The sequence below is a fragment of the Neophocaena asiaeorientalis genome, unplaced genomic scaffold (assembly GCF_003031525.2).
Source record: "Neophocaena asiaeorientalis asiaeorientalis breed wild unplaced genomic scaffold, Neophocaena_asiaeorientalis_V1.1 scaffold438, whole genome shotgun sequence".
NCBI classification, from domain to species: domain Eukaryota; kingdom Metazoa; phylum Chordata; class Mammalia; order Artiodactyla; family Phocoenidae; genus Neophocaena; species Neophocaena asiaeorientalis.
In genome coordinates, this window is record NW_020173491.1 from 3,201,564 (window position 1) to 3,221,578 (window position 20,015).

Sequence of the window (20,015 nt, forward strand, 5' to 3'; positions counted from 1 at the left end):
GAACCACATTTTCCAGGCTGTGTGTGTGTGTGTGTGTGTGTGTGTGTGTGTGTGTGTGAAAATAGACATAACAATTTACAGTGTTAACCATTTTTAAGTGTATAATTCAGTGGCAATAAGCATATTTACAAAGTTGCATAACCATAACCACTATCCATTTCCAGAACATTTTTACCATCCCAAACAGAAACTCTGTACCCATTAAACAATAACTCCCCATTCCCCGCTCCTTTCATCTCCTGGTAAACACGATTCTACTTTTGGTCTCTATGAATTTGCCTATTCTAGATCCTTCATATAAATGGAATCATGCCATGTGTGACCTTTTCTGCCTGACCTCTTTCACTTAACATAATATTCTCAAGTTTCACTTGTGTTCAATCAGAATTGCATTCCTTTTTAAGACTGAATGGTATTCCATTGTGTAGCTAAACCACTGGGCATTGTTGTTTAGCCATTGCTGCATTGGGTGGTGTGCTGTTCTCCAGATTCTCAGATGTACGGCATCAGTGGGACTCACAGGCAAAGGCTACCCTGCTCAGAGGGAGTTTATGTATGCCTCTATTTCTGGACATAAGCACCTCCATCTACTTTGGGATAAGGTCAGGTGGTCCCAGGAATTCTTTAGTCCAAGCACTCACTTGTCTATGTGTATCTCTAATGCCTTACGGAATGAGCTGTGGATGGGGCTTTAAGGATTTTCCTAGTTGTGGAGAAAATCTACGACACTCAGAGAGTGTCTTCACAGAGGAGTATCTGTGAAATGTCTCAGCTAGAGATGACTTCCTCGACTTAAGCCCTCTGAGTATGTGCCAGAAAACAGATCAAGTGTTGGCAGTGTACGTGTGTGTTATCAAATTGTCGTACTTTGAATTAAAATGATCTAAACGAGAAAAGTGCTAACAAAAAGCACCATTCTTTAAACAGTGTCTGTTGAGCGCATGAGTTACTATAAAGATGGACAACACATATCCCATAATATCAAGAAACTTAAGGCTAGTGTCATGGTTCCCAAACTGTGTGCCAGGGTACCCAGGGTGCCCCAGTGAGTTCACAGGGGCCCTGACGGATATGATAAATTTTCGAGGAAAACACAGTAACATTTCTCAGACACCTTGCAAACTACTAGCTTGAGGTCGTTCACAGTTTCAACATTCGATCATGCTGTATTACTTTCAGTGACATCCTATCTCTGTGAAGCTGGATTTTCCATTGGTTGCTGTGATAAAAAGCAAGACCCAATTAAACATCAATGTGAAACAGGAAATGAGGGTGGCAGGGTCCAACCTGATTCCAAAACTTGAGAAGCTGTGCAGAGCCCAACAGGTACAGACATCCCATTAGAAGTTTTTGTGGGTATTTGAGAACAAAATAAACATAACATGTTTTTCTTTCAATTTATGCTTTTTTAATATGCCTAGTAAGTTGTTAGGACATAAACGCTTATGAAGTTGTTTGGACCTGACTAATACATGGCACTGTTAATTATTTCTTTTGAACTAGGAGCACCCTGAAAAACTTACTGAGATGTGAAGAGCCTATGATTTAAGAAAGTTGGTGAACTCCTGATCTTGTGAATCAGGTATGTTACCCGTTATGAATCTGGACAGTTTTTAAATTACACAGAGGCTCTGTGGTATATAAACAACTTCAGCAACAAGCGACGTCACCGCTATTATAATTTAAGGGTAATCAATGTGACGCCATTGGCATCCATAACACAGAGTCGATATGCACAAACTTCTAATGTAAGCTTAGTTATGAGTGTCCCTTTGCATGAAACTAAAAATATTGAAAATGCTGACACTGGGGAGGTGCCCTTGGATCAAAACTCCTGAAGAAGTCAATAATCTATTATGATTTTCATTTTGCAGAAGTAGTGCTATTATTTCAAAAGGTCTCAGAAATCAATCTGGCCTTCATTATATCTGTGTAATAATGACATCCTAATTAAAAATCCCAATCTGAGTAGTACAAAGGATGATGTTTAATCTCTAATCAATGAACGCCAAGTCCAGAAGTTATAGATGCAATAACCCATTTTAATGAACTTTACTACTTTTCTTACATTTGGTCTGCTTTTCTCTCTGCAGTTTTGGGAGACTTTTCTGTCTGGAAACCTATCTGAGGAAGCTGAGACAATTTGGTGCACCAAGCACATAAATTAAAGCAAGAAACTTCAAAGAAAAATATCGTCAGAATTGTGCAGGTTTCTTTTTAATCGGAATTTATAATTGCTCCTAATTATAGGACATATTTTAAATGTCACGTTGAGAGGCTGAAGGAGGCGGTGGAACCCTGTCCACTCCTGCCACATGAGCTATAACCTTGACATTTTAATTAGATATTATTTTGAAATATGTAAAAGTCATTTACATACTCAGCGAAACATATCATTGATTGTGGACTTTGCCCAAGAAGACAAACTGATACATAATTTAAAAAGTAATCAACCTCTCCAAGGAACTGTAGAAATTCCTAAGAGGGGTGGAAGCAACAACACATGTCACCATTGTGGTTTTCTAATATTCTCTCTAGGCAGAGTCCAGCCATCCAGTGTCAATTGGCAGCATCATACTAGACAGAAAGAGATGGGTTTAGTTGATTTATGGGTGCCACACACCCATCCTGCAGATAAAAAGAGAGGTCAGAGGAGGGTCAAGAATCTTCTCTTTGGAAGGAATTTCTGGTGCCATATTACCTGGCTGCAGGAGGATGATTAAAACAATCCCTTAAGTTGCATTCTCATGAGATGCCTTGTGCTTTGATGCTTCAATAAATTAACAACTTAAGACAGAAATTATAGGACAGATGGGACCAGCCATATTCTAAGCTTTGCCATCATAGATTAGCTGGGGGCTGGATGAGATGTAATTTACTGCTGATATCCAGGAGTTGGGGAAGTTTAGTCATGGAACTCTACTGGGACGGAAGGGAAGGGGTGGAGAACTCCATCGTTCTCTCCAGGTTTAAATGTTATTGTGATCTTGCAGAATCGTCTGTCCTACTTGAGTCTGATAATCGAGAGGAGCAATGAGCTGTGTAAAATAAAATCTCTGTGAGGTTTGAAAAGAAGGCTGGGTGATGAAAGGGGGAAATTTGCCATCTGTGAGACCCTGGATGCCAGACTCTGTCTCAGTCATGGTGGGCATTGTGCCCTGGAGACCCTGTGAAAGAAGATTGGAGTGTGGATGCTCTGACCAAATTTGGAGGGAATTCCCTGGTTGTCAGGCTCCACGGTCCATTGAAGGACTTACTGCTGAGATGTGGACCTGAACTAGAGTATGTGGTTTGTGCCACTGGAGTTGAGAGGCTCTGCCTAGGCCCCCACGTTTGAAACCCACCGACACAATATGCACACGGCTGCACCAGGGTGAGGAAGATTTCTTCCTCCCACGTTAGGTTTAGGGTCCCAGCTTTGCCCTGGGTGGTCGTCTGCTAGGCAATCCACTTCTGGGGGCACTTGTGTCGGTGGCATCCTCCAGCCCCAAGGGGGTGCCTCTGAATTATGTCACTGTACAGGGGTAGCGAAGTACCCCTGTACTACACGGACAGGGAATTCTTGGTGTGTTCGTGGGCAGGGTGACGGCAAGGAAGAGAAGAATAAGAGGGAAATGTGATACAGGTGCTTCAGCGGACTCTGAAAGGAGATGTGATCACATTCTCTCAACCCCGCATTGGTAAAGCAGATAAATCACAGTGGTCTAAAGTCCCCAACTTGAAACTCTGAGTAGCTGGGGCATTGGTTGAGTGGAGGAAGGGTGAAGACTCCTTCTGCATGCCATCTTATTGTCTGCACTTAGCCTGCCACTCACAGCCCTTGGAAAGGCAGGTGTTCCCTAAGTTAAAGGACGGGGAGACATGGTGGGGACCTACTCTCTAGGACTGTTGAAGGCTGACACTTTCAATGACAGTAACCAGAACTTCCTGCTTTCAACTGTTCACCACATGCCACCCCATCCCGCCCCAGGACATTCGCTAATAGCCACCAGGGGCTAGTTGCCTCCTAGGATGACTTTGTGCTCTCCAGCACTGGGTACCAGTTCTGCAGTGCACACTGCATCCTGAGCTTGCCCTACAACACCGTGATGTCCCCTGTGGGAGGAGAAAAAAAGTACAAAGCGACTGTTGTCCCTTCTTGTTGTCTGTGGTCCCCTCCCCATCTCACACACGGCAAGTTCTCTCCACTGAGGACAGAGGTATTGGGAAAACACTCCCTGGGAGTCTTCAGGGTAGGGGCACATCCGTCTTATGGAGGGCTCATAAAAACTCACCCTGTGTCTAGGATGAGACTGTATCTCCTCAGAGCACCTAAACCTAATTTCCTGTGGATTTCAGATCATCTTTTATTTCCAATTATGCTGCTGTTCACATTATCGATTTGGAGGATACAAATGTTGAATGACAAGAGAGAGAGAGAAGAAGGAGGGGGAGGGAGAAGAATTCCATTTTGCCTGAAGGATAAGATACTCGAAATGCCACCCCGCGCAGCATCTCCGAAGCGTTCATCAACGTGGCAGAGGCTGGCTCAATTATCTTTGTGTCAGATGATTATCTGAGGGCTTAATTTAATCTCCATTATCCTCCCCCGTCATATTTCAATTAAATCTGCTATCACAGTGTTAACACATCTTTGAACCTGCTATTTCTTCAGTTAATTTTCCACTAAGAGGTGCTGGAGAGTAACAGATGTCATAATTATGCAATTATTAAGTGTATTTGACACTCGTTCTCTCAGGATTTTGTGGTTGGGGGTAGGAGCGTTGGAAAATTAATCTGATGACAGTACGCTTCCGTTGTGATCCGTAACACCACTGCAGGCTGGAGTACTGTCCTCCCGCTGTTTCAGAGGCCGCCGCCAAGAAAGATGCAGGATTAACGGACTGTGCATCAGATTTGTTTCACTTTCGTACATCTGGTAAATCGGATGAGTTCATTAGGTGAGCAGAAGTTCAGAGACAGGTTTTTTTTTGTTTTTGTTTTTTTCCCTCTTCAAGACCTCAGAAAGTACAGCAAGTACATGTTAGGGGTATAGTGTGAAGTAAACAACTGTAGTGTGAAGAGCTGTTAATTTTGACTTTAAAATCTTGGGGTTTAGTTGGGGGTTGGATGTCAACTGACTGTATAACTTTGGCTATGTCATACCCTCTCTTTGAGCATCAGTTTCATGAGGAATGAACAGTCTTGACTCTACAGTTTACCACCTCTCTCAGCGCTACCATCCTACAAAAATGGATGAAAACTGTCTATTCTCTTGAGAGATAGATAGATAGATAGATAGATAGATAGATAGATAGATAGATGATATAGATACATAGATATAATCTCTCTCTCTCAAGCTCTTTCTCTATAGATGCTATGGAGAGAGAGAGGTATAGATACGTAGAGATACAGATATATACGGAGATTAAATACAATGTTGTATCTGTCACAGACTATTTCTATCCATATATCTGGTTCCTGTCTAGGAAAAGAGCAGAAAATACATAAGAAAAGTTGAAATTAGGCATGGATATGCAGACAATGAGTGTGTATTTGGGGAAATTATTTTGACATTACACAAGGTTCTCCATAGTACTAAAGAACATTGGTGTGTCCATGAGAACATGAGTTCATCCAGGTGGAGCCCTTGACCTGTAAGGACAAGGAAACCACAGCCCAGCACATTGCCTGCTGGTGACACCATGGGGCCGAGAACCCAGATCTCCCTGCTCCGAGTCAGGGTCTTTCCTCTCCGCACTTGGCCTCTTTATCCACATGGATCAGTTTTACATGAGCTCTGAGTCATGAGCCGGCCACAATCATTCTCAGATCTTCTGCTCATCAAACCTGGACTCTTCTGCCCTATGATTCCCCCAGTGCCACCCATGTGCATAAAAGGTAAACAATGGGAATGTTCAACCCAACTGACATACTTAATGGATGCTGCCTGGAATGCTTCATTCAATGGAAATCCTATCTGGAAGCCAAAAGGATAAAAACAGGTCAAAATAAAACACTCTGGTTAAATCAGAATTATGGTATCCATAGCTCGGTGTATTCACTCACACCCTTCCATCCGTGAGGGGTTCTGAGAAAAACCCTGGGGTCCTGCGGAGGACATTTCAAAAACTATCTTCTCATGTCATAATTTGTGTCTAAGTAGAATTTCATTGAATGGATGTAGAAAATTCATTTGCCTAATCCCCTTACGCTGGGCATCTAGGCTGTTTCTGATTTTTCATAAGAAGGATCTGCAAGGAACTATATGTTTGGTTTTATAAGAAGTGTTTGTTTGTTTCATATGGACTGGTTCCTAACAAATTTCCTGTCTGGAAGGTGTTGCTTTCTTTCCCTCAGGAAAGATATCAAGATTAGCCAGAAGGACTCATGAAAGTTAAGTAAAATATATTACCATTCTCTGACATTTAGGGCTTTGGAGACAGTAGATCAAGTCAAAAAGGAGAGAGGCTTCACGTATTGCTGGATCAAGAGCTTAAATTAGGGCTTCCCTGGTGGCGCAGTGGTTGAGAGTCTGCCTGACGATGCAGGGGACATGGGTTCATGTCCCGGTCTGGGAAGATCCCACATGCCGCAGAGCGGCTGGGCCCGTGAGCCATGGCCGCTGAGCCTGCGTGTCTGGAGCCTGTGCTCCGCAACGGGAGAGGCCACAGCAGTGAGAGGCCCGCGTACCGCAAAAAAAAAAAAAAGAGCTTAAATTAAGCCATCACGTTTATCATCTGCTATCTCACCCTCAATGCCCTATCCCCTCTGCATGCTGGCCTTATGCTCACATACTGTGGCCAGGGAAGGGAGCCAGCAGCAACCAGGTTTGGAAACTCTTACGAAAGGAGAAGTTTTTGTTTTTTCTTTTAACCTAATAGCTTTCTATCAGTCTATTCCTTTTCTTTTCTTTTCTTTTTTCTGGCAGCACCATGCAGCATGTGGGATCTTAGTTCCCCAACCCAGGATCGAACCCATGCCCCCTGCATTGAGAGTGTGGAGTCCTAACCACAGAACTGCCAGGGAAGTTCCTCTATCAGTCTACTCCAATAGCTCCTATCTGTTGGACACTCATTGTTTGTTCCTCCAGATTCCTTCTCTATTTTTTCCACCCTCGTATTAACTGGTTCTCTTGTTCTCTGCCTTCCATTTGGGGACTATATCATTTTCTTAGGGCTGCAGTGACACAGCCCCACAAACCGAGTGGCCGAAAACAAGATACATTTATTATCACACAGTTCTGGAGTCTGGAAGACCAAAATCAAGGTGGCAGCAGGGGCTTGTTACCTCCGAAGCCTGCAGGGAAGAATCCTTCCTTGCCTCTTCCAGTGCCTGGTGCTTGCCAGCAACCTTTGGTTTGAAGATCATTATTTCAGTCTCTGCCTCCATCCTCACATGGCCATCTTCCCCCTGTGCCTGTCTGTCTCTGTGCATCTTCTGTTTTTATAAGGATACCAGTCATATTGTATTTAGGGTCCACCCTACTCCAGTATGCCTTTGTCTTAACTAATTACATCTGCAATGATCTTATTTCCAAATAAGGTCACATTCTGAGGTATGGGGGGTTAGGACTTCAACATATCTTTTCGGGGACACAATTCAACATTTAATAGACATTGCCAGCAGAGAGAGGGGGAAAGAAGAGAGAGGTTGGGGTATTTATCTCCCCAGGATTGGAAGGGTGTATGTTCCCCTGTTCCTCTACTGAAGGCCACACCCTTCATAAGACACCCCAGCCTCTGTCAGGGGCTCTCTCCTACAGCTTCTGGGAGGCTGGCACTTCCTCTCTTTGCCCCTTCAGGTCTAGGAATGATAGTAGCTTTCTGATATTCTAGCCCTTTGTTTTGCCTTATTGGTTTCCTGTCCTTCAACTCTCTAAGGTTCTCCTGCTTATAACAACTCCCACATGTCAGAGGGTGGAACTGAACGCACATGTCACTGTCATCGCTTCCAAGAGAAGCATGTGAATGGAAACCACTTGAGGATGCTGTTAAAATGTGGGATCTGAGGTAGGTTGGGGGCATGGCACGGCCTGAGATTCTGCATTTTTAACAAGCTCGCAGGCGATGGAGTGCACACTGCCAGACTGTCGAGAAAATGGCATCTGCCTAACGCCTGGAATCAACAGCAGGGGAGAGAGAGAAGCCACGTATAGAACAGGCTGGACGTGAGCAGGAAGGAGGGTGGCGAAGTTAGGAAAATTGCATCTTTCATAATGTCTAGAGGCAGAGGCCCTGCCAGACCCTGACTTCAGAACAGTAAATATTTTGTGAGGTGGGGTCAGCACTGCTTTTGGGAGGGGAAGTTAGGAACTTAAAAAAAATCACCTTTCTTTGTTTCCTCTGACATCTTTTCACTATTGTCTTAACCACATCTTAATACCATTTAAAAAGACACACACATTACCTTAAAACTTCGTGCTTGGGCTTCTACAGCTACCCTGGCCGTATGTGAAGACTAGTTTCCCCCAAGACCTCGGAGACCGTGGTGAGGGCTGGTAGTAGTAAGCACTCTTTTCAGGCTAGGTGGGCCCTCTGTAAACTTGTGAGGCTGGGAAGGTTCATCTTCTGGGTCCCCAGCTGCTCATTTTATATCTCTGCTCTGACAAAGATGTGACAGCCTACACCCAACATCAATGGACACATCTGTCAGAAGGGGTCATTTTAGCTGCATCTCATCTCCCTGTGGTTTAGAAGAGAGCTACTCAAGGGGTGGGCTGTGGACTGGTCCTCACTCACTCTTGGTTACTGGTCCACAAGGAGACAGGACTAGAAGGTAACATGAATCCAAGTGCTGTGATGGAAACAAAAAAAAAGTCTTTCTTCAGTGGGCTAGAAACAAAAGAAAAAAACCTTGGACTTTCACAGAGCCTTTGAGAAGCATCTTCTAGAAGCTCTTATTCCAAGGAAGGGAATCCCAGACAGTTCCTGGATCAGAGGAACCTGTAAGGGACCAGGACCTCCCTTTCCTTGGCCTTTCCAGTTTGGCTGTGTGGGTGACAGTCACTCTGGCCTTCCTGTGAGGACAGGCTGTTTCAAGGGGGGCACAGCTACGTAGGTAGGACCCTCATGTCAGCCCTCCAATTCCACAGCAAACGGTAGAGGCGCATGATTTAGACACATCTCACTGTCAACATGATTTCGTTGACAGTGAAAATACAGACTAAAGAAGAGGTGTTTCCATGGAAAGTCCACCAAAGAAAAGTCCCATTCGTGGTCCTCAGACGCATGGAACCCAGATGGCCTACCTCTAACTCCATGACATAACCCCTTTCCCTTTCCCCTTTTAATCCTTTCCTGCCCTCTCCTTTCTTCCCCTTTCCATTCCTTCAGCTTTTTTGGAAAGCAATCTCATGAAAGACCGCCTCTTGGAAGGTTTCATATACGAGAAATTACTATTTATATGCACTCCCCCTCAGGGTACACTTCAGCACAATCCATACCTTTGTGGCCATTTTTTTCCCATATAATAAGTTTGTAGCCAGCGTACAGAACGGGCTTTGAGAAAATTAAACAGAACAAGAGAATCTATGTGCCCCACAATTCAAGGAAACACTCCAAGTAGCAATGGGAACCCAACAGGACAGTGTGCCATGCCAAGAGAAAAATGTGCAGCTGGAAAATGGGCCAAGTGTCCCTGATTTGTAAAGGCTTTTTTTCCATATTTAGGTAAATTCATATAATTATTTAATGCCTCCTGCAATGGTAATAGGATTGTGCTTGGGCCCTTTCAACATATGCTGCTGGCACCAAAATCCTCGCTCGAAGAGGTGGGGAGGGGAGATCAAGGCTCGGATCTCATTCGCCAGTTTTAATGTCGGAGGTCTGCCTGGCTCTCGGCCAGCTTTGGAGGGGGTGGGACGTGGTGAGAAAACTGGAGCAATTGATACAGGGTCTTTCACAAGTGGGTCGGGACAGGGGGCATATGTGTCCCCTCTCCAGTTACCAGTATTCCCTCCCCAACAAGCTTGCATGTTCATCTGGGAAGCCTGGCCTTTGGATCTGGGTCTCACCTGCATGCCGTCTCTTCTCTAAGATTTCCAAAAGTTACTGAGACAGGAGGAAGCTGAGTTCCCTGACTTTCTCTTGGGTCACCTCATTTTCAAAGATGTCAACATTGCTAATCCCCAAATGTACATGCAGGACCTCCTTGGGAGGTTGTCCCCATGCCCCAAAGTCTTCCCCGCATGGCAGTCTCATCTACTTAAAACTGTTCATAGCAGATGGCAAATCCACTTAGACCCCAAATTTGGATTAGCTCTTTAGAATACAGCATCTATTATGTGAGACCAAAGGCCTCACCCAATGCTTGAAAAACAATAACAGCAAGAACAACGTTTAATTTTTTAAAAATGGAGTGTTAAGTTTATACACGAAAGAGTATGCGATAGATTGCCTGTACCGCACAAGGTGTATAATCTCAGAGGAAATGTGGGATCGACACACGTAAAGAGAAACAGAGGGAGCCGTGATGAATGCTGTGGTGTGGGCCCCTCTCTCCAGACCATTGAAAGTTGTGGGGAAAGAAGTGATTCCATTGTCAAACTTGAATCTGACTTAGAAGCAGGACTTGCTTAAACAGGTAAAAAGGAAAGATGCATTTCAGATTGTTGATGAGACGTTGGGGAAGCAGGAATAAAACTGGTGTATTTGAGAGTTTGGGAAGAGTGGAGTGGAGAATACCTTATGGGAAGGAGGGGAAAAAGAGCAGTCTCGGAGGACTGTAAAAGTGAGTTTTCCAAGGACTTAAAAAAAAAGTACTCTTATGTGCTCTGAGATCATTAATACTTTTTTCCCTATGACAATGAATTTTCTCCTATGAAATCACTATCCTCCTTCCAGGAGAATTTCTACTTCCCTCGAAGGATAAGTTAAGGAATTGACAGCCATGCAGGTCTAGCAGGGGTCGAAGGAACTGGTCATCACTAGTCATCCTTGGCCCCCACTGAAGGTCTTGGGAAGAGCCTTCTTGCTTTGATGGGAGCACCCTGGGCTGGAAGCTGGCATCTGCATAAGAGTGTCCCGGTGTCTGCCAGTGTCTGTGGAAGTGACCAAGCAGGCTGGTTCCATGTCTATCTCAGATGCTCGGATGGCTGACGGCCAGCAAAGCTGGACTGTGGTCTTTATGGATCCAGGCTCTCAGCTGAAAGCTACATTTCTCAAATTGTAACTCTGAAGCCCAGGCTAAGGCACCGAGAGAATGTTTTCAGGCCCTTGGAAACTGAAATCAAAGACTTCAGACCATCTCTCTGTTACTTCCAGTCAAATTCTAGACTCTGCATGTTTCCAAGAGCAGGGTCCAATACTGTCTTGCCATGTGACACTCCTCTCATACTTTGACCTTAACAGTCTGATAGTGTGGAAGGGAAAGGACTATACTCTATAAAATACCAAGCGTGAGAAAGAAATATGAGTCTGTGTCGTGGAAGAATGATAAGAGGATGTGGTAAGCAATACCCAGGGGCTCAGGGTGCATGACAAAAAAGTACTTAGTGAATATTAGCTGAACGAAGCAATGAATGAATGGATGGATGAAATTTTGAGTCCTGGGTTCTGGATCTGAGCTTATCTTTAATATTTTACGATGTTGTCAAGTTACATTCCCTCTAGGATTCTCTCTTCATCCGTGAAATGGGTAAATTCCCCTCTGCTTTCTTTACTTAAACAATGATCAAATGAAATTAGCGATGCAGGAGTCCTCCTACTGGAGTTGGTGATGCAAAGGAAAGGGATGGCCATCCTCACTGCTGTTCACATAGATTCTTGGCAGACTCTGCAGGTAAACATCTGACTGGCTGTGATATTCAAGATACCATCTAAACAATAGTGTGAATTTTTCCCCTCACCTCTCCTGACACTGGAGCTCCAAGCAGATCTGAACAATTTGATTGCTTTTTCTATGCAGGCAAGGTAAAATACAGAGGTGAGAGATTATCTGTGAATACAGACCTTCCATCCTGGGATGGCTACTCTGAGTCTACCAGGACTCTTAATACCCGAGTTGAATCACCCTAATAATTGTCTCTATGGCTCTCCCTTTTTTGGTAGCTCTTTGGCCTAAAGAAAATTGTAAATATATAAGAATACTGTAGATCTTCTTTGCAGAACATCTACCCTTCCTTCATTCATTTAGCAAACGTTTTTGAGCTGCTGCTACGTGCTGGCCATGTGATAAGTGATGGACATTAAACCCTTATCTTAAGAAGCTTATAGTCATGCTGTAATAGCAAATAAATGTTATTCTGAGTGCAACTTCAAAATTTTGGTAATAACTACAATGTTAAGAAGGTTTCTGAGACCCCATAAAAACTGATTTAAAAAGCTATAATCAATTAACAATATTTCCAATGGACATAGTAGGGATAGCAACAACATATTTGCTGCATATTAAGGAATGTAAAGAAAAGGTACTAGTCCCAATCCCAGGGTTGGGATAATACTATTGGAGTAATACTAGCTGCTCTAAAAAGAATTCCCCAATATAACAACTTAAACAAAATAAAAGTTGATTCCTCACTCACATAATGTCCAAAATGGATCTTCCTAATTGACGGTTAGCTCACGTACGAGTGGTGACTCCAGGACCCAGGCTCCTTCCACATTGCGGCTCTGTCATCCCTAAGGTGATTTTTAGGTGACTGTGCTCTTCTGCAGGAAGCTAGTGGAAAGGAAAAGGAGGGGGGAGGTGGTATAGGCACACTTGCTTCTCAAGGTCAGTGGACTTCTGGTCCTATTCCATTGGTGGTGTTTCATGATCCCATCTAGATGCAAGGGAAGCAGGCAAATGCAGCCATGGCTGAAAAGTAGCTTCCTCACAACAAGTCCACACCAGGACTTGGTTGGAACAGGAAGTCCTCACTTCAAAAAATGACCCAGTTTCTTCCAATCAAGCCTGCTTGGTTGAGCTTTTTCTTCTTCCCTGCAATGAGCCTGCCTCCTCTTTATTCAGGAACTGGAGAAAGTCCAATCTGTGTCTCTCTATATAGGAACTATTCTTACCTAGTTTTTAAGTAAAGACAGACATTCCCAATTCCCTTCCACCTTGCTGCTGGGCAAAAACAGATCATACCATTTCTCATTCAGGGCTCTGCCACGTATTGTCAGGAGGGACTATTTAAGGAAAAACATCCAACAGGGTGTCCAGCCATAAAGCTTGCTGAGACTTAGCCCCAGGGGGAATGCCGGGACTTGAGTTTTTCCTCACTAAGCCACTCCTGAGACTCGGCCTTTACAACTCAATGTTTGAAGCCCTGGGACTGCTTACATAAACATGGTCTCATAACAGCACCTGGCAGCCCAACATAAAATTAATTTTACTGTATCTTGCAAGCCTTTATTGTAAAGGGCAGCATTAGATCTTTTCATAAAGACAAGCAGATAATTTTACCTAATTTCATTGACTGGTTAAATAGTGTTTTTCTTTTTTCCTTTTTAATTTAATCCCTTTTGTTGCTGCTTACGAGGCTCCTCCCACTCTCTCTGCACTTTTTTTTTTAACACCCTGTACTTTACCTTCAGAGCCCTCACCACAGTCTGAAATGATACATTTGTGGGAATATTTCAATGATCTCTTTTCTCTTCTAGACACTAAGCTCTATGATGCATAAAATAACATTTGCCTGTCTTGTGCTCCACTCTGCTTCTAACTCCACATATAGTTCCTAGCATGAGAAATATTTGTTGAGTGTCTATGGCTTCTTCCCTCCAGGCCTCATGTTCTCCTTTGACCCACGGTGAGGCAGTACAGAGGAACACTGGGCCTGCCGGTAGGTCTGCAATGATATGATTAGATTACAGTTCATTTGTAGTTATGGTGAATTTACCTTGATATGCTCCTCTCTGGGAAGTATTTGCCCTTTAAGTTTGATCCTGGGGTATTTGGGGGCCAGATCAAAAACAACATAGAGGTAACATGGGTCCATCTCCTTTCTCTGCCTTAGATGGAAGGACGTGATTGTGATGAGCATGTCTGACCCAGGATATCATATGCTCTTTAGGGATGGTGTGTGTGTGTGTGTGTGTGTGTGTGTGTGCGCGCATGTGTAGGAACCACACTCACAAATTCTTATAAATTCAATTCAAAACAGGAATCTTCATGTTGGGGAATTGGACAATACCCAAGGTATTGGAGTCTCTAAGAGAAGAAAGATAATGGTGATAACACCTTTCATTTGGATTCCAAAGACATTCACAGGGTGGTTGGGTTGCTTGGTCCCTCCTTGCAGCGCCACTGTGTTGTAGGTGAGTCAGCAATTATTATCCTTGTGCTATAGCTATATGGGGGCAAGGAAGAAGAAGGGTCTTGCCAAAGTCTCACAACCCGGAAGTGTTGGAACTGGACTAGGGGTGGGCAAGGCTCATCCCCAGACCCGCGCTCTTCCTGTTGCATTGTCATATGGTGCTGAGACCCGAGATTTCCGTGCAGAAATGGTAACCCTGGAGCCATGAAGTGGCTCGAGGCTCTGTGCCTTCCAACAGTTTGCCAAAGCTTCCAGCAACTTCTTCCAACACTGGCTGCTACTCCAGTTCAGAACACCCATCCTACGAGACTTCCTAGTAGGGCCAGGTCATCTCGTTGACAGCTAGAAGCTTAACAGCCAGCATATACCTGAAACATAGTAGGTGACTTAAAATTTTATTTTTGCTTAAAAATTGTGTTTTATTACAGAGTTTTGTTTGCTAGTGTAGACGGTGCCCATATTTCAGAACATTGGGACTGGTTTCCAGTACTTGGGTGTAAAATAGTCTACCAGGATGTATTGTACAACACGAGAAATATAGTCAATATTTTGTAATAACTGTAAGTGGAGTGTAACCTTTAAAAATTGTATAAAAAATTTAAAAAACTTTTAAAAAGACAAAATATTTTTGAATATATATGAATACTACTATTCTGTTTCTGTATATCCTTCTACCTCCTTACTTAGGAGACCTTGTATATGTAGACTGTCTCCACACAGATGATTAAATACTTACAGGTACAATACTAACAACAGCAATGATAAGAAGAAGAAGAAGAAATCATATTTATTAGCACTGGCTATACCCAAAATCTCTGCTAGACATTTTATGTTTTTTAATTGGCTTCTGTACTCCTCCCAGTTTCCTAGTAAGGTAAATAAGTGACAGTGATTTCTCAAGGTCATAGTTTTGTTTTGTTTTTTTAGTAAACTTATTTATTTATTTTTAGCTGAGTTGGGTCTTCGTTACTGCAAGCGGGGGCTACTCTTCGTTGCAGTGCTCAGGCTTCTCATTGAGGTGGCTTCTCTTGTTGCGGAGCACGGGCTCTAGGTGCACGGGCTTCAGTAGTTGTGGCGCGCGGGCTCTAGAGCGCAGGCTCAGTAGTTGCGGTGCACGGGCTTAGTTGCTCTGCGGCACGTGGGATCTTCCCGGACCAGGGCTTGAACCCATGTCCCCTGCATTGGCAAGCGGATTCTTAACCACTGTGCCACCAGGGAAGCCCAAGGTCATAGTTAATAAGTGGCAAAGCTGGGATTTGAGCCTGCTCAGTTTGACCCCCATGTCTGTTCTACTACTTTTTACTCCATGCTGCTACCTCCATTTGAGCCCCTAAATTATCCAACAGCACCACAAGCCATCACGCATGCCAGGGAGTCAAGTGGAATGGTCAAGAAGGGTTGTCACCAGCCTTCCTGTGTCTGGCGGGTGCCCTGCTTTCTCACCGGGCTGTGCTAACTTTCCTTCTCTGTATAGATCAGGATGCATGATAGGCCTCCATCCTCCCTCCCCTCCGAATCAGCCTGTTCCTCCTGGGGCCACTCAGCTGACAGCTGCGGAAAGGACAGTGCGCCTGCTGAAAAAGGGTCCATAATTTCCCTCTGGCAAGAGACTACAGTCCAACTTTGGAGAGGACAATTAGCGTGCTCTCAGCTGGAACAATGGGAGCAGCAACAGATGCTTCCCATCCCGGGGATGCTCCGAGCTGCAGCACTTGCTAATGGGAGGCGTTCTTTCTCCCTGCGGAGGAGACCTGGCAGCCATGCCAGCAGCCCGGGTGGGCTTGGCTGCTGAAGCTGTTATGAGAGAAGTATTATCAGAGCAAACCAGCGGATCAAGGGCCCACAGAAGTCCAGTCACCAGCCTCCTCAGATGGCTGGGGTGTCACCCCCTCTTCCTCCTGGACCAGAAGTGGCCAGGACCAGTTCTGCTCTGAACCAAAGGTTTAAAGAACTAGAAAAATGTTACCAAATGGTTAAGAGCAAGACATCCAGAGTGGACAGATGTGGGTTTGAGTCCCAGTACTGACACTTACTAACTATTGTCCTTGGGAAAATTGTTAACTTCTCTAAGCCTCAGTTTCCCTGTCTATAAAACAAGGAGATAATAGTATGTGCATTACAGGTTTGGGGGGAGGGGACGAAATAAAATAATATATGAAAACACCTTACAGTGAAAGATCTGAAAAATGTTCTGGGTCATAATCACCTCTGTCGCTGGGGACTAGCACATGGTATAGTATGTGCTCAACAAATACATATTCAGACTTAGAGCCTTTTAGAGACAGAGGGACCTGTAGAAATCCTCCAGCCTAAGGCTGTTCAGATTGTTCACTTGGAGGTGTTTTCAAAGGATCTGAAACCATACTTTTGGATATCTGTTAACCATACTGTGGAAATTTAAAAAATTCAGTTGCTTATGAGTTAATAAAACGTATCTTAGCCTGTTGGTAACCCCAAAGATGTTAAATTGTGCTGCCAGGCTAACTCACTTTTCTGAAGACCTTGGAATAAGGCTTAACTTGCCATTTCGATAAAACAAGATTCTGAGATTGAAAAATGAGCATTTACCATTTGCAAGTGCTTGTCTGTGAGAATCTCCTTGTTTTGCCATGAAAACAAAAATTAAAAATAAATCAGATGATTAGAGTAGATATAAAGCTGCCTCTTTCTTTCATTACCCCCAATTTTAATAGTTGGCTTATACCAACGCATCTTATTGTTCATATCTCTATAAGTAAATGTCATACATTTGAATATATAATATGCATATACCAATTAAGTTCTACTGCTCTGCTTTTATATTTTGGGATTCCTTGTAAGATTCCACTGCTTCAAAATAAAGTTTGAGGGCCACTGATTTTCTCCGTCCCCTTAATTTTGAAGATGTGACTCCAGGCACGGAGAGAAAGAGGTTTGCCCAAGAATCACTGGTGCAGAACTGGGACGAGTAACCAGGACACCCCACTTCCATCTCGTTCTCTGTGCACCCCTCCTCTTGCCTCATCACAATCAGTGTCACCGGGTTATCTCTGACCCCTGTGATGAAAACCCAAAAGACTACAGCATCCAGATTCACTGTAAACTCATCAATCTAGCTTAATGCTTAGTTAGCTTTTGATGATTCTGGTCATGTTGTCGCCCCACAGCAACATTTGGACTCAGTAATAGAGGAAAAAATTCCTGGATGTGGGGACCGAAAGCCAGCCTGACACCTAGCCTCTCTGCCCTCCACAGAGCTCTGATTTCAGGTGCCCCTAAGCCTCTAAGGCTGGTTCAGTGAATAGTAATGGATTCCTTGCTTCCTCCCTCCCTCCCGTTTCCCTTCCCTCCCTTCACTCCTTCCCTCCTTGATCACCCTTCTTCAAATGTCGACTGAGCGCCTACCATGGCCAAGCACTGTTCCAGCTATGATCGAATGTTTGAGGAAACAGTGCAATTGCTTCTTCTCAATCTATTGGGGAAGATGTATAACATCTAAATCAGTAATAATAATAATAGTATAAATGTATTACAGATGTTGAAGATGCTCATACCTGCCTCAGCGGGGCACAGTCCTCTCTTGATTCCCCTCCCGCTGGGGAGAGGGTCCTCAAAATGGCTCAGTGGTACCACTGCCACTGTGAGGGCAGAGAGCTCTCTCCTATCAGGGACCTATCATTACTCAGTGGTTTATCAGATGCCCTGGTTTGAAGCAGCTGCTCTTGGCTCCGTCTAAGGAGCGCCCTAGTTGCTTTCACTCCCCACATGAACCATGAGATGTTCGGCGACCTGGCACCAAATTTCAGTTTCTTTTGCGTTAAGGATCAGTGGGCAGCTGCTCAGGAACCCTCCAGCAGATGCCACCTTGTGGCCACCCTGAGATGTCACCTGGGTTTATCTGGACCATCTGGAGGAAAATGGCTGTCACTCAATCAATCACTTATGCAACAAGGTACTTAGGGATACAAGATAGACAAGACTTCTCTTCTCATGGAACTTACTTTCCCAAGGGGGAAGAACAATAAATAAGCCCCCAGATGTGATGGTGGAGCCCTCAGTTTCATGTGTCAACTTGGCAAGTTTATGGTACACGGTTATTCAATTAAACACTAATCTAGGCGTTGCTGGAAAGTATTTGGTAGATGTGGTTAATACCTATACTCAGTTAGTACCTATAGTCAGTTGACATTAATTAAAGGAAATTACTCTTGACAATCTGGGGGGGCCTCATCCATTCAGTTGAGAGGCCATAATGGCAAAACTGAGGTTTCCCCGAGGAAGAAGAAAATGTGGGCTGCAGTGTTAGTTCCAGCCTAAGAGTTTCCAACCTGCTGGCCCACTCCACAGGTTTTGGACTTGCCAGCCCTCACAATCACATAAGCTAATTCTTCATAAACCCCTTTGTATGTATATATTTGCCAGTACATATATCCTATGGTTCTGTTTCTCTGGTAGAACCCTAATAACACACCAAACAAGAACAGCAACAACAGCAAGAACAAGATGTGTTCAGATGATGGTGAGAGCTGTAAAGGAAAAAAAAATGTGATACAGGGTGATGGGAGGAAACTACTTTGGGTAGCGCTATAGGGAAGCTTCTTTGAGAACACAATATTTGAGTTGAGATCTGGAAAGTGAGGGAGAGCCAGCCCGGTAAAAATCAGGAGAGCAAAACATCAAGGCAATAAATCAAGGCAATCAATCTGCTGGTGCTGGTGGATGCAGAGCAGAAGGGCTGCTTCTCCAGGGATAAGAGGTATGGCGAGATAGGGGAGGAATAGACAGGGACCAGATGAGAAAAAGCCAAGGAGGCCATGGACAAGTGTGTAGATGCCATTTAAATATAGATGGTTGTTATGGGAGGGTTTTAACTGGGGACCTTAGGAAAACCACTGGACCTCGGTTTCTTTGTTTGTAAAAGGGAGATTCTCGTTCCCTACCAGGCTCTTTTACAACCAGCTATAAGGATCACCTGCAATATGGTGTATGAAAATGTTTTCTAAAACCAGAGTCTATTCTACCTAAGGGTAAGAGAGACTTACAATGAGCAGGAGAGATGAATCAAGGTTGTGGAGGTAGGAGCTCAATTCCTCTTGGATTAAATATAAACTGACTATGACAAGTCATATACTTTGGCTCCCTGGTATCTGTCTGGGTTGAATCTCCATGGACCTTAGTTTTGCCAGATTCACTGAGAATGGCATCCCCAGCTGTGTTCAGAAAGTTCCCCTCTGAATAGCCCTTCTGACTCTGACAACTTCCCCTTCCCTAAAGAAGTCTTGTATGCTTCCAGTCCCTGGAGATCAAAAACTTGGTCCAGGCCCACCACCAACTCAAAACAAAGCATGGGAGAGTGGCCCTCACCCTCCACTCTCGCCCTCAGAGATCTATGAGCTGGTCTCAATAGGATGGAGGTATTAGACAGGACATATCTGGGGGCAAAGGATTAAGTTTAACAGGGGAATTATTGGCTCACATAATTTAACAAGTTCATGGGTGTTTCTACATCAAGGCATGGTTGGATTCCCAAGAGCAAATCAGTGCTACCGAGAATGTTTTCTTCTTTACCATGTCTCATTTTTCTGTTGTTTTTGGCTCCATTTTCAAACATCTCTTCCCTTGCAGTAACAACAAGGCCACCAACAGTTTCAGCAACTCCAGGGAAAGAGAGCTCCCCTCTTCCCAATAACTCCTGATGGTCTCATATTTTCCTTGGGTCTCTTGCCAGTGCATCTGTGATCCAGAGGGCTGGAAAATTCCGAGTCCACCCCATAGACCTCTGGTCTATCCAACATTCCTTAACACTCTTTGCCAG